The following is a 14,836-nucleotide window of genomic DNA, read 5'->3' as shown; positions in this document are numbered from 1 at the left end:
TACTTTCCTTCAGCATGTGCCAAAGTTACAAGGCATTGTATTTTTTTATTTTATTTTAAAGATGTGAGGTACAATTCAGGATTAGGTATATATGTGTTGTTTTTATTGCAGATTTATTTTAGCTATGCTTAGACATTACAACTGATAATAGCAAGAACATTGAGGAGAGGAAAACCCATGGAGATGACTATCAAATAGAATTAGAATATGGGCTCTCCTTCATTTTATGCACTTGGTGAATCTGTTGTCAAGGTTCCAATTTTGGTGTGTAATGATAAATAATGGAGTCAATTCCCTTAAGCAACAATTCTCAAATTTGGTAGAATATAATAATTAATTATAGGAGCTTTAAAAAACTCCCAGTGCCCAGGCTACATCCAGAACAATTAAATTGAAACCTTTGGGGCCGGGATCCAGATATCATCACTTTTAAAATCTCCCTATATGAATAAAATGTATAGCCCAAGACTGAGAATCACGCTGTGGAATGATATTATACTATTTCTATTAAATTGTGTGTGTGTAGCATGTTTGTTGCAGCTCTATTCACAATAGCAAAAACATGGAAGCAACCATACTGTCTATCGAAGCTGGACTATATTAAAAGAATGTGGTACATATGCACAATGGAATATCATGCAGCCATAAAGGACAAACATATGAACTTTGCAGCAACCTGGATGGATTTGGAGTTTATCAAACTCATTGATCTACCACAGAAACAAAGAACAGAGTACATGTGTTCTCACTCAAAAAGGTATCTTGAACAATTATAATAATATAAGAAAGGGATTGGCAGTAGTGGGAAACTACCAGGGGAGAGAAAGTGGGATTGGCAGTTGAGGGAAATTGTCAGGGGAGGGACGGGCATAACTCATCAACAAGAGTATCTGCATAATGAATATTTGTATATCTAACCCTGAATTGTATCCTACATCTTTAAATAATTCTAAGTTTTCAGATTTCTACTTCATTTATTTAAATTTATATAATATACAGGAATAGTGACATATAGGTCTGTTTTATTTTTTAAAATACTTTAGTGATACTACACTTGAAGTCTTTAACTCAGGAAGAGAAATAGGACATTTTAAATACTTTCAAATAAAATAATCTTAGAAATTATCTAGTAATGTTTTCAAAATATTTTATCATAACTTGCTGTTAAGAATTTATTTTACATCACATCTTAGTGTACTCGTATACACACATTAAAAATAAAATTCCATAATGCAACATTTACCTTTAGTATGTGTGAAGCCCTGAAATATGTTCTCTTCTAATCTATTCTAACTTTTTTTGAATATTTGTCCCAATACACAAAGTTGTACAACCCAATTAAATGTTGAGACATGTCTGAAGGCCAATTTTAGTTCAGCACCCTTGTTCTATAGATAAATTGAGAACCCAAGGTTACACAACTAGATGATAACAGCATTGGGTTTAATGACTAGATCTATTTATTCAAATTTATTACTTCGGTGATTCTCAAACTTGGTTGCATCAGGTAGAGGTTAACATTGAGATTCTCACGTAGAGACTAACAGTGAGATATACATTAAGGTATATGCTATTGTATACATAAGTACCATATGAATACATATTCTTTCTCTCTTTCTCTCTTTTCTTCATTCCTTCTTTTTTTCTTTCCTTTTAGAATTGTAGTCAAATAACAATTTAGTATTTTAAAAATCTCAAAACATGTTCAAACACATTCAGTAGCAAAGATCCAGATCCACTAGTGGCACTCACATGAAGAGAATACACACTAGGCTTCTGGTTGGGCTATTTAAAATCTGTGTGACCAGAAAGGTGGTTCGTTGTACCTAATGATACTTTTAAGAATTTAAGGGCAGAGCTATGAATTAAAGATGAGTTTGAAAAGTCTAAGAATTTTAAGACAGACTTCAGTTTTCATGATCTTCCCAAAGCCAGTTATGATATTTATTTAACATATAGTCTTCAGGTTGCACCTGCTTCCACTCATTGGCACAGAAAATTCAATAAGAGGCGCTGCCATATTTACTGATCTCATGAAGCTCAGCTGGACACTTCCATTCCTTTATCAGATTTTCATCTGAAGAACACAACATCCCACATATCAGGACAGCTTCAGGGAACATTTTGCTCGAAGATTGAAGAGATCAAGAGGTTTAAGTTCTGACATGTCTCTCCAGTCTGTGGTTCTTGTTAACGCAGCAGAAGGGTAATTCTCCAGAAACTCCCAAAGAACAGGAATTGACATTTTGCCTGAGGTCTGATTGAGATATACAGTCGCAATGAGGAGCTTCCATGGATCATGAAAAAATATTTGTTGAGCAAGATTTAAAGGTGACCAAGCTTTGTTGCATTTGCTGGAAAATGCAGGCTCATTTTCCTTTTCTCTATTTGTGTCTGAGGGATGGTGTCTTCTTGAAATGCTTTCTCAGCAGTAGAGTCCTTCTTGCTTGGTGAGTAGTTGTTGTCCATTTCAGAGATGTATTTTCAAATGTCAATATGCAAATGTTCCTTCTTTTATCCAACTTCTTCTTTTGTTCTGATATCCTTGGATTCTAAAATGGTATCCTCATACTTTTCATTGTGTTCTGCTTCTCTGGTTGAGTATAAACTGTTTATGATGCCAGAAGTTATTTTTCAAAACAAAAAATTGATCCTGAACTGAATTTTTGTTTCACAGGGCTCTTTTCTTCATTGGTTCACACTGAGAGTCTCATCAATTACTGTGGCATCAGAAATGAACAGAGTTCTGTCAAGCAGACTTCCAGTGCAACAGGTTCAGTTTGAACATCTGCTCTGTTATCCACAGATTCTCTTTTTCTATTACTTTGAATGGACTCTGAAAGACCCTTCCCATACCCTTTTTTAGTCTTCTTAACTGAGACTTCTTTTCAAAATAGTCACCTTTTCCTTTGGACTTTCTAACCTTTTTGAAGTTAACATCATTAACACCCTCATCTTTCAAAAATAAATGGTTGGAACACAAGTTAGATAGTCCTCTGCTATCTTGCAACTCTGAGCTACTAGTTGGTAGAGGAAACATAGCTTTTCTTTCACCTGCTTCATGTCCTAAGGTTCCAGTTTGAATTGTTACTTTTGTTTTGCAGTTGGAGTATCAGCTGACACCTGCATTCTTCATATCTTGACTTGATACACCTTTTAGAAAGTATAGTAAAATCGAAGTCTTCTGGCTTAAGATAAGTCTCTCCATTTTTGTGAAAATAATTAGCAATGAACTTTTGGATTTGAACTACAGTACTTGTAGGCTGTTAAAGTATACATCTATCTTCCTGCTGTTTCTCCAGATAACCATTGCTTCAAAACTCTTTTCTATCCACACAGGACAGATTTCAGACCTATGGCACTCTGTCGCAGCAGCACCACCAAACTGAGAAGAAGCAATGAGTTTTTGCAACAAGGAATACACTCACTGCTTCTTGTTATTTGTTTCTCATCTTCATCCACTCTTTCCAACTCCATCTTCTTTGAGAAGACTATATTACCTATCTGGGACTAGGCACTCACTAGAGGTGACTCCGGGACAGCATTGCTGTCCCCCATGCTCGGACTCTGCATGCTGGCCATGCCCATCAAGTAGACAGTGGCTACAGCAACATCCAAGGGTTGTGACAGTCTGGGCGTGGAGTAGTGGACAGATAAAAACATCTTCAGTTCAGAATGCTAGGTTAGAACCCAATATTGTTCTTTCTAAGAGAGCTTAACTGTGAATGAAATACATGCATCCCATCTTTAACAATAAGCTTTTAAAATAAAGGAACTATATTTAATTATTGTTTTTATATTCATACAGTGTCTAGACCAAAACTTAGTAGCACATACAAAATTTTGTGCAAATATTTTGCATCCTTTAGTATAAACTTTCTGAGGACATACTCTGAACATTACACACACGCACACATATATGCAAATATAATAATATATACACACATACATTTATTGATAAATTATGTACATATGCCAATGTGTCAGTACATTATCTATGTTATGCAACACCTACTCAAATAAGAAATTGAAAAAAGGAGCAATAAAAATAAATGAAAACATAATTTTTTCTTTTTGCTGTTCAATGGATGATTTTGTCTACTGAATTTCGGGGACCACTGACTAAGAGAATATTTCTCAAATGTTTTGGATCAGTATTTATTAAAAGAAAATATATCAGGGCTTCATTCTAGTTATTTGCTTAGAATCACTGTAGTGACTGGCTAAAACTCTAACCTTTAATAAACATTCTAGTCAACAGATTTCTACCATGATTTCTCACACATCACAGTAAGTAACATCAGCAGGGATACTGTCAATCTCTACCTACTCATGCTGACTATTAGATATGAGATTGGCTTGGGAGTCAGCATTTCATAAAGTTACCATGGCATTAGGCAGTATTTGGTCTCCTTCTTGAGAAATATTGACATAGAATACATGTAACATAAGTATATTGGATTACAAATTAATTGACTACATGAGCACACTTTCCCCAAGTTTTGAAGTACAACTACTTCCATGTTAGTGTTTAACAATCTCTTCCCCCCTTGAATTGCATTGATTTCAAGAGTAAACTTATACAATAGATATGTTTGCTGCTTGTTTTCCACTCAATTTAGAAAATTTAACTTGAGTACTGCTGAATGTTAACCACAGAAATTTGACATTTGATTATATTTTAAAGATTTATCCCTTTGTTTGAACAGTCATGTTTGTCAGAATAAATACATTTTAGTACCAAAATGCTTGCTATGTGGAAAATATAGTTTTTGGAATAATTAATTCCAAGCTTTTTATTATACCTTTCCTTCAAGAAGGGCAAGATAATTTGCATATATTATTCAACTCATTTCCATATGTTATTCATATAATCATACAGTTAGGGTTATATAAAAATTGCAATCATTTTCATGCAGTTTGTGCTCCCACTTTCAGTCTCATTTTAATTATATATATATTAATACATATACACACTCATATACATACACATATACCTATTGTAACATAGATATTGACACATTTACCTAATAAAAAATTTATTTAGCTTTGATTTAAGAGTATTGAACAAAGATTTTATATGACTATATATTAAATATATAAACACACTTGCCTTGATAAGATGTCACCAAAGTTAATTATGGATTATACCAGTGACACAAACTTTCTGGGTTTTTTGTCTGCTCTCTGGAAGGACAAATAAGATTAATCTTTAATTTTGCTGTGTTGAGAAGGATTCTAACAATGAATCCCATGATCAGCAGGGAAGACTTTAACATTCTGATAGAAGAAAATTTGTTTCCCTATTTGCAGTTGAAGCCTGAGTGAGAATTATAAATATCAAATTGCTACAAGATGCACAAGCAGTCTTAATAATCTTGCTAAGAATTCTTGGCAAAATACTACCATAAAAATGTCATACAAAAGGTGTTAATAGTTGCATAATATTCCATCGTGTATACATACCACATTTTCTTGATCCAGTCTATTTTTGATAGGCATTATGCAGCCATAATGAAGGACAAATTGGGTGAACTAGGAGACAATCATTCTTAGGGATCTATCACAGAAACAAAGAACCACATACCATATGTTCTCACTCATAAGTGGGACCTGAATATTAATCACAAAAGCACAAGAAAGGGATCGGCCATCTTGGGACACTGCCAGGGGAGACAGAAAGAGGGGCACAGAACAACACAAAAAAGGTTATTTGATCCTAAATCAGGGGAAGTGTTAGCTACTCGAGGAAATATTGAATATCAAGTAAATACTGAATACCCGACTAAATACTGAATACTATAGATTATTGATTTATAAAACTTGACATAACTCCCTTTTTAAACTTTATTTTATTTTATAGATGTGGGGTACAAACTTCGCCTGCACATACATTACTTAGACACCCAATTCTGATTTGTACCCCACATCTATAAAATAAAATAAAGTTTAAAAAGGGAGTTAATGTCAAGCTTTATAAATCAATAATCCATAGTATTCAGTATTTAGTCGGGTATTCAGTATTTACTTGATATTCAATATTTCCTCGAGTAACTAACACTAACAGTCAGGTTGCTATTACTATTACTCATTTCACAGAAGAGTCAAGTTACGTGGACGACTGCATTAATTTGTTATTTGGATTGAAGATCTCATAGCCATCTTCTGCCATCTGCAACAGTTAGTGAAAAGCTGCATATTTGGCATTTAATCGATATAGATTACATAACTGACTGACCAAATAACTAATTGCCTGATCAGATGCGTAAATAGAACAAATGGGACTTATCTTCATGCATTCATTTTTTTTTCCCCCTGCGTTTGTTCTTTTTATCAGATATCCTATTGCCTTCTGTATTTCTTAGTCTGAGCTGCCGTGTAGTCCAGGGAGTCTAACACTGCAGTTTCTTTTATGTTCTCCTCCAGAAGTTGTTACCAAGAGTTGCCTTGTTGTTAAGTGATATGACTTTTTGAAAGAAAAATAATACCTGTTCAGGCAGTATTTATCCACCTTTTCAACTGCTAAAATGTGTCCCAGGCCTATTATGATTATAACACTTCTGAAGAGTATTAAACCTATATTTGATACATAGGATCCCACCAATATCCAGTGGGTTTAACCAACCTTGTGTATACTCTTCTAAAACATCTACTTCAGAAGTCTGTAAAAGTTATTGAATATATTTTTGCATATATAAGAGTTAAGCCACATTCTCTAAAAAATAAAATATATAAAATATTTTATTAAAGACTAGTTATTGTTTAACATTTTCCACTGTGGGGCAAATAACTTCAATTTTAAGCATTTTATTATGAGATTTTCCTTATCCCTGATTAACAAAAAAGATAAAAAATGATGAAAGAATAAAATTGAGGACTTATAGCAAAAAGGTTTAAAGATGTGCTTGAAGGTAGATCAAGAGAATTAAACAATAATTACAAAGCAAAGTTGTCCTCACTCAAACTCCATTAAACGGCCTTGCTTTCTGGATTACTAAGAACACAACTTTCACAGTCTCGAATGGTTGCCTTAACAATTCAAACTTAATTGTGGCTTAACATATACCTGGCACACAAACTTGGACATGTTAATAATCGTTAACATTTATTGAACATGCACTACATGCTAGGTACATTGCTAAGTGTTTTATAAAATAACTGACTATTTCTTGTAAACATCAACAACCCTATGGGTTAGAGCTATTATTATTTCCATTTTACATATGAAAAAAGAAATGGAAGTTCAGAAAATAAAGTATTTTTCGACTTGTAGATGGCATATAAAGAATTTAAAACATTTTTTTTCTGATCCAAAATCCACTCTACTAATAACTTTCCTATTCATTCATTTGTTCCACTATTAAAAAATGATTATTGAGGACCTATTACCATCAAGCTCTGGGCTAAACACTAGAAACAGAGAGGCAAACAAGATAATGTCCCTACCCTCATGGAGTGATTAAATATGCATTATGTGATTAATAGATAGTTGTTAAATTGTGTAAGTTAATATGCTGAATCTTTCAAGGATGGTCTTCTCTTAAATAACTACAGCATTTTAAATGTATTTTTTTAATTATTGCTTTTCCTAGGACTTTGGTGACACAGAATTTTGGGTAAATTGGAATATTTATTGCTCTAGGAATTTTTGGAATATTAATAAGTTATCTTACAATATGTTAAATAAGTAAACATATAAAACAAAATAAGGATTTTTGTGTTTAGAGCTGACACTTGTCTCACTACTCCTCAGTGCCTGTTTTTAATGGTATCAGATAACTTTCAGCAGCTGGAAACATTCCAAACATTTCAACTTGGGATTTTTCTGTATCATGTCCTCTTAATTTGTTTGCTTTGATCATGGAATTCCATTTATCCCTTCCACTCTCTTGTAACACTATTAAACAGTGACAGTCTCAACGATGAACATTCAAACCTGTGCCTTACTCTCATCCTTAATCATTCACCCTGCTTCTCTGATATCACCTCCTAAATACTTTGAAAATCCATCCCTGCTTCTCTGTTACCATTAGCATTGCTCCTACTTCAGGCAGACATCATTTTTCACCTGACTGTTGCATGAGCCTCCTTTGGACTTCACATAGCACCCCATCCTAGCTAAGAAGCATCCAGGTGGGTTAAAGCGTAAACTGATTGTATTATTTCCACCAAATCACAGTCCAACTTCTCTAATATTTTACTGCATTATATAGAGATAGTTGCATTTCCAGTCATTATAAGCTCTTTTAAATGAGAATGGATATCTTTTTTTTTTTTTTTGAGTTGGAGTCTCACTCTGTCACCCAGACTGGAGTGCAGTGGTCCCTCCCAGCCACTGCATCCTCGACCTGCCGGGCTCCGGCCATCCTTCCACCTCAGCCTTCCGAGTAGCCAGAATTACAGGCATGCGCTACCACGCCCGGTTGATTTTTTGATTTATTGTAGAGATGAGGTCTCGCTGCCCAGGTGGGTCTCGAACCTGCGGGCTCAGGCAATCCACTCACCTCAGCCTCCCAAAGGCGTGGGATTACAGGTTGAGCCACCGAGTCCGGCTGGATATCTCATTTATTCGTGTAGCTCACACTTAGTAATACCTAAATTATAGTGATATTTGTCAAATGCTTGTTGAACTGAACTGAAATTAAGATTCATTGACTTTGCTGAGAGAAAACAACTACTTATTATTTGGCTTGCCATCCTTTAATCCTTCCTTCTCTCCTTCTCTTATTCCCTCCTTTTCTCCTTTCCACATTCCTCCTTGCCTATCTGCCTGCCTGTCTCCCTCTTTCCCGTCTTACTTCCCTCACTTCTTCCCTCCCTCTCCTTCCTTCCTTCCTTCCCTACTTCCTTCCTCCCTTCCCTTCACTCCAACTTACCCCTCTCTTTCTTTCCTTTCATTCATTCATAGAATATTTTTTCAAGTACCCACTCTTTCTAGGTTCTTGGTGTTTGGAATCCAATTGTATAAAAGGTCTCTGCTCTACTAGAACAATGTTTTATAGTGGATAATTAATAACAAGAATAAGATATATGATAGGTTATCCAACATATAATCAAAGTTTAAGTGTTATGGAGAAAATAAATAAACGTAAAGCAAAGTAAGTGTGATTCAAAATTATGGAAGGAACAGGTGAGGTGGTCTGAGTAGGTCTCATGGAGAAGGTGGTATTTGAGCAAAGATTTTATGTAGATGAAGAAGCAAGTTAAGCAGATGTACCGGAAAAAAATCATTCCAGGTAGAGAAAAAAGCTGTAGGCAAGGACATCTCATATATGTTTATGAGATGCGATTCCCATCAACACAAGATACAAGATAAATGTCTAATCTCCTGCAAAGACCTCACAAAATGGAATACTTTAGCACATGACTATTGGATTTTTGCTACAGTGCATGGTTATAGGATTTGTATAGTAGTTTTTGTTCATGCTAGCTTTTATTTCTAAGCAGTAGTTCTAAAGACGAGAAAACGAATGTGCCAGGAGGTAGCTGTGTGCAGGAGGAGGGAGAAATCTTTGTGTTACTCAATGGAAGTTGTGGTAAAGGGAGAGCAGGGCTAGAGGGGCCAGGAAAAAAGCTCTAGCGGAATGCAGAGTAGCCTGCAGGGAGGCATGCAATGCCCAGGTATTAGGAAAGGTACGAGAAACAAAACAGAAAGGCAAGATTTTTTTCTATATCATATAAAGTCAAGAAATAATTAGATTTAACAAATATTACTTTTATGTGAACAAAAGCTTAATAAAGATCCATAAAACTAGTAGAACAGATGCAAATTGTGAGAACAATGAATAAGACCTCTTTTGCATCAAGAACAAGCATTTACATGTTTGAAACATTTGTAAAAAAAATAACCTTTTTTAAAAGAAAAGTTAAATTAAAAATGTCATTTCTGCTTATAGTGGATAGTAGAATCTTAATCCTTATGAACTGACAGTACCTTTTGGAAGAATTTGCATAAATCAAGTGTCTAAGAAACTATGAGCATTGTAAAGTCCTTTTCTTGTAATTTACAAAACATACAAACACACACAGTCATCTAGAAAATTCAAAGGACAAACTATACAGTTATTCTTGTAAAAATAGACTTCTATTTTTTCTTTCTTCATTATTGTTTATTTTTCACTTTTTAAAATTTTTGTATTCAATTGGATATTCAAAAAATTATTTGATAAAATATTTTTATTTTTTCAGTTATGAAGATGATTTGAATTATCTAGTTAGGGTACAGAAAAATGGTGAAATGGGCAAATAAAAATCACAAGAAGTGTGGTGTGGGCAACAGAAAGTTCTATTTAGAATGAGAGGACTTTGTTTTTTTGTTTTGGTGGCATTAACATAAGTGAAGGACACACACTTAAAAGGTTTAAAGATAAAAATAGCACAATCAGGAACTAATATGATAATAACCATATTATTACATACCTCATACTAAACACTTATTTCAATAGCCCTTATTTTTACTATTGCTTTACAGTTTTCATTCCCAATGATTATATAAGATATATACTAAAGGGACCAGATTTTATACTCCTCTTGCAACCTTCATAGCACCATACACAGTGTTGAGCAAATAAGTGTGAAAAATGTACCTCCTTTTGAATCATGAAAAATAATAATTTGAAGTGTAGCATCTACTTTAATTCAAATTTCATTGTGTATGTTGTTATAGTCTGTTTTAAAAGATATGTTAAGCAAATATTTTAGAATAAGAATCAATTGCCCAACATTTCTCTCAGATATTTTTGAATAAGTGCAAGAAAGTATCTCAAGAAATTAAAAAATGTTCTGGGCTCTCATGAAATATTTTGGAAATAACTTCAGAGGAATGTTCTAGATATCTGATCCATTTGGTAGTGGCAAGAAGGCATGTCTTTTATTCGACTGGAGAACACAATGTTGGTTTTTTTGGTGTTTCAATAATAGTTTTGGTTCATCTCATAAAACCAACCAATACTTCTTTGGTTCCTGACTACAGGTGTGTGATCGCTTCTGCATTCTGTTTCCCTGTATAAAAACATATTAATCTCACCAATATCTGTTTTTTACACATTATCTTCTATCATAAAACAGTGAGCAAAGGTATTTGTAGCAAACACTTTTTATCTATGTCAGCATATGACTAAAGTGAGGATTAAAGTAAAGGTTCCAACTCAGAAAAAAGATGACATGACTTAGTGGGTCAGGGTCTGGCTACCAGGTAATATGGATTTTCCAGTTTCCCACATGAGACAACAGTTCATTTAGATAATTGCAAAACTCATTTTATATACACTATTACTTTTATTCATATGTAGAATTTAGAATTATCCAGCCACCATAAGAATATTGCTTACCTGGTTGTGGTCAGCTGCCTAGCATTAACAGTAGGCAGAGAAAAGTTAGAGCTTTTCTCTGTTAGAGCTTAACTGGGGCTTAAAGCTGCAGTGGGAGCCAAAGCAGACATTAAAAGCCCTCGATCTGGAGTTATCTTCTGGAAGTGTGAGCCAAACCTCCTGGGAGAAGTTGGAAGGCTCTGAGCATCTGTGGTTTTGTCTCAGGGGAGCAAGTTTTCTACATGCAAACAGAAATCTACATTAGCTCACAGAGCTTTTCTTGACGTGACATCAGACATGGTTAAGCCGTGTGAGTTATTGCAGTGAAATACAGTGTAAAAGCAGAGACTCACAGCAAAGCATCTTCCAAATAGAGAAAATGAGTTGCCACGAGGGACTCAATAAATTCTGGAGACTGAATAAGTGCTGACCTGAGCACCTGGATTATGCCAACCTTTTACATAGGTTATTTCACATTCTTATGCCTCAGCAGGCACTAAACCACCGTATAAACATATTTTATCATTACTATTATTAAATAATTTAACTTCAAACTAAAGTATACCATTTTGTTTCTTTAGAGAAATCCCTTTCTACATGGACATTGTTAATCTGGAGAAAGATAAAAAAGAAAAAAAGATAGATTACCTTCCCTTCATTCTTCTTTTGACCTAATAGCAAGATGAAAAGAATTTTAAAAAGTAAAGTCTCCGTAAAGGGTCTATACTGCTCTGCAGAATTTTACCTTAACACTTACTTTTGTATATTTTCTATGCTCCTTCTCAACAACATTGTTCTATAGTGGGGAATGCATTTGGTATTTTTATACATTTTAACATATACCCTTCCTGTTTTTTTCTTACTCACTTCCTCTCTTTTTCTTTTTACTTCCTCTCTTCTTTATTTATTTACTTTAACAAATATTTGTTGAGTAGCATTATGTGTAAGAGAATCTAGAAGTTAATGATTATTACTTTGTTTAGGGGGGGTTTTAGTCTGGGCAATGAAATTTTGTGTATGCCAAGTACGTGTACTCAGTGGTTTTCTTTCCTTTGCAAAGCTTAATTCATTTGCCTCAAGATCAAGAGCAAACGTATTGGTTTACAGTTGCCAACTTAATCATATTTTCTTATTGAAAACTATTTTTAAATATAAAATATGTAAATTATATCATTATATAATCTAATAAGTTTAAGTTTAATGGTGAGAAGCAAACTCATTTGTTTTTCATGATCAGAGTCAATGGTTTACTCAAACTTTTTTTTCCTTATGGTTATGGATAATTGGTGCCTGGTATATAAAATGGGAAAGTCTAAAAATGGTATAAATGTGTTATATTAATTTCCTCAAGTCGTAGTAATAAATTGCCGCAAAGTCAGTGGCTTAAAACAACAAAAATATATTATCTTAAAGATTTACAGGCAAGAAGTTCACACTCCCTCTGAAGGCTCAAGGAAAAAATCCTTACCTTGTCTCTTACAGCTTCAAGTTGCAGGCATTCCTTGGTTTGTGGCAGCATAACTTCAATGTCTGCATTTGTCATCACATATGCTTATTCTTTGAGTTTTTGTGGGTCCTATTCTGTCTCTTGTAAGATCATTCTCATTAAATTTAGGGTCTTGGCTGAACTATTATGATCCCATCGCAATTCTTACCTTAATTACATCTGGAAGAATTCTATTTCCAAATAAGATTACATTATGAAGTTGCAAGTAGACATGAATATTGAGTGGACACTATTCAACTCACTACATCTATTAATCTAACAAGTGAAAAAGTTAGAATTGCCACAAGATTTGATGGATGCCATGATAATCACTAAGATATGCCATCAAAAATAAAGGGCCTACTAGGTGTGCTGTTGGCAAACAATAATCCTTTTTAGAAGCTGTCTCAGCTGAAGAGGATCCCAAGATTTTATGGGAAGGCTGTATACAATGACTGATTAACATGGAAGGAAAGAGGTATAAAGACCCTTCCCCCTTTCCCTTATTCAGTATAATTCTTTAAGTGACATTATGTCTTCAGCACTCTATGCAAAATAGACACATGGAGATTACATTTCATCCTGATATCTCTGTCTGCCTAGTGCTACACAGTCTTTTTCCTTTGCTTCCTTTTCCTCCTTTCGCTGGGTGTCTCCACTCCACAAGGACATTCCCTTATAAACCTTCCATATACTAACCTCTGTCCAAGATTCTATTTCATGAAGAACTCAGTCTACAATAAAGATAGGAACATACAACTTGCACGAATGTTTCACAAAATATTAGCCTTCATTGTCTGCAATAACCTTTGGCATATTACTATTCTATTGTATTTTACCCTAATCAATTACATATCATTCTATTGACTAGAAACTAGAATCCAAGTCAAGAGCAACTTCACGGTCACCATAAGACATAGTTTGAAAAATAAAATGCTCTTTCATTTTTGTTCAGAAATTAAAGTACAACTTTTTACCACAAAGTTACATTTACTTCATGAGGGCAAATCTTTCATTCATAAATAAATAATAGTTCTGTAGATTATGTCAATGATAACTTGGGTTATTAAGTTTTGTCAAAATACTATCATAATTTCTGGAAATTCATATTAAAATACATGCTGAGAAGTTTAACCAATTACTCACCAAATTTTACTTAATAAACATTAATAAAATATGAAATATATCCAAAATAATTCTTAAGCATTTGTCATGCTTCATGCTAAATTAAGGTATGCAAGAAAGTTTTATTTAGTTAACCAACTAACAAACAGATAAACAAATTAGCACTTATTTCTTATTCAAATTCAGAATTTTCCCTGGCACCTTTACGTGTTCAAGGCATTAGGTATGAAAAATTCCCTAATAATAGCAGATCTTTGATACCAGGAATACTACGTCTTCCCTCTTTCTACCTGGTACACTCTTAGAATGATTCACATCTACCCCAAAATTGTGTAAAAACGAAATTGTCAAGACCATGTTATATTTGTGATCTTCATTACTTCTCTTATTATACAAATAGTTTTTCTTATGCTTCTATTTTATAATGATAATAATAATAACATTAATAAACAAACATTAAATATTTGAAAAAATTTAGGCAAAATATACAGTAGTGAGTAAAAAGTCTAGTGTCAGGCTCAAACATACCGCACTTGTGATGATATGTGATGCTACGTGTTCCTCCCTCCCTCCCTTTTTCCCCCCTTCCCTCCACTGGCACTGTCCATTGGCTGCCAATCCCTTTTGCAAATGTGATTGGTGTTCAGGTCCCACTTATGAGTGAGAACAGTTGATACTCAATTGTTTCTGTGATAAATCACTAAGTATGATGGTCTCCATCTCCATCCAGTTTGCTGCAGATTCCGTGATTTTGTTCTTTTTTTTTTTTTTTTAGTTGGAGTCTCATTCTGTCGCCCAGACTGGGATGCAGTGGCCGCTCCCGGCCACCACAACCTCGACCTGCTGGGCTCCCGCGATCCTTCCCCCTCAGCCTTCCAAGTAGCTGGAACTACAGGCGTGCACTACCACACCTGGC

The 14,836-nt window shown here is 34.3% G+C and overlaps 1 pseudogene; it reads right to left on the bottom strand.

Moving 5' to 3' along the window:
- Positions 1-1,895: 1,895 nt before the first annotated feature.
- LOC103276623 lies at positions 1,896-3,588 on the bottom strand (annotated as a pseudogene).
- Positions 3,589-14,836: the final 11,248 nt, after the last annotated feature.

The sequence above is a fragment of the Carlito syrichta genome, unplaced genomic scaffold (genome assembly GCF_000164805.1).
Source record: "Carlito syrichta isolate Samal-C Ts95f unplaced genomic scaffold, Tarsius_syrichta-2.0.1 Scaffold316276, whole genome shotgun sequence".
Taxonomy (NCBI): domain Eukaryota; kingdom Metazoa; phylum Chordata; class Mammalia; order Primates; family Tarsiidae; genus Carlito; species Carlito syrichta.
This window is presented reverse-complemented; position numbering and strand designations above follow the sequence as displayed.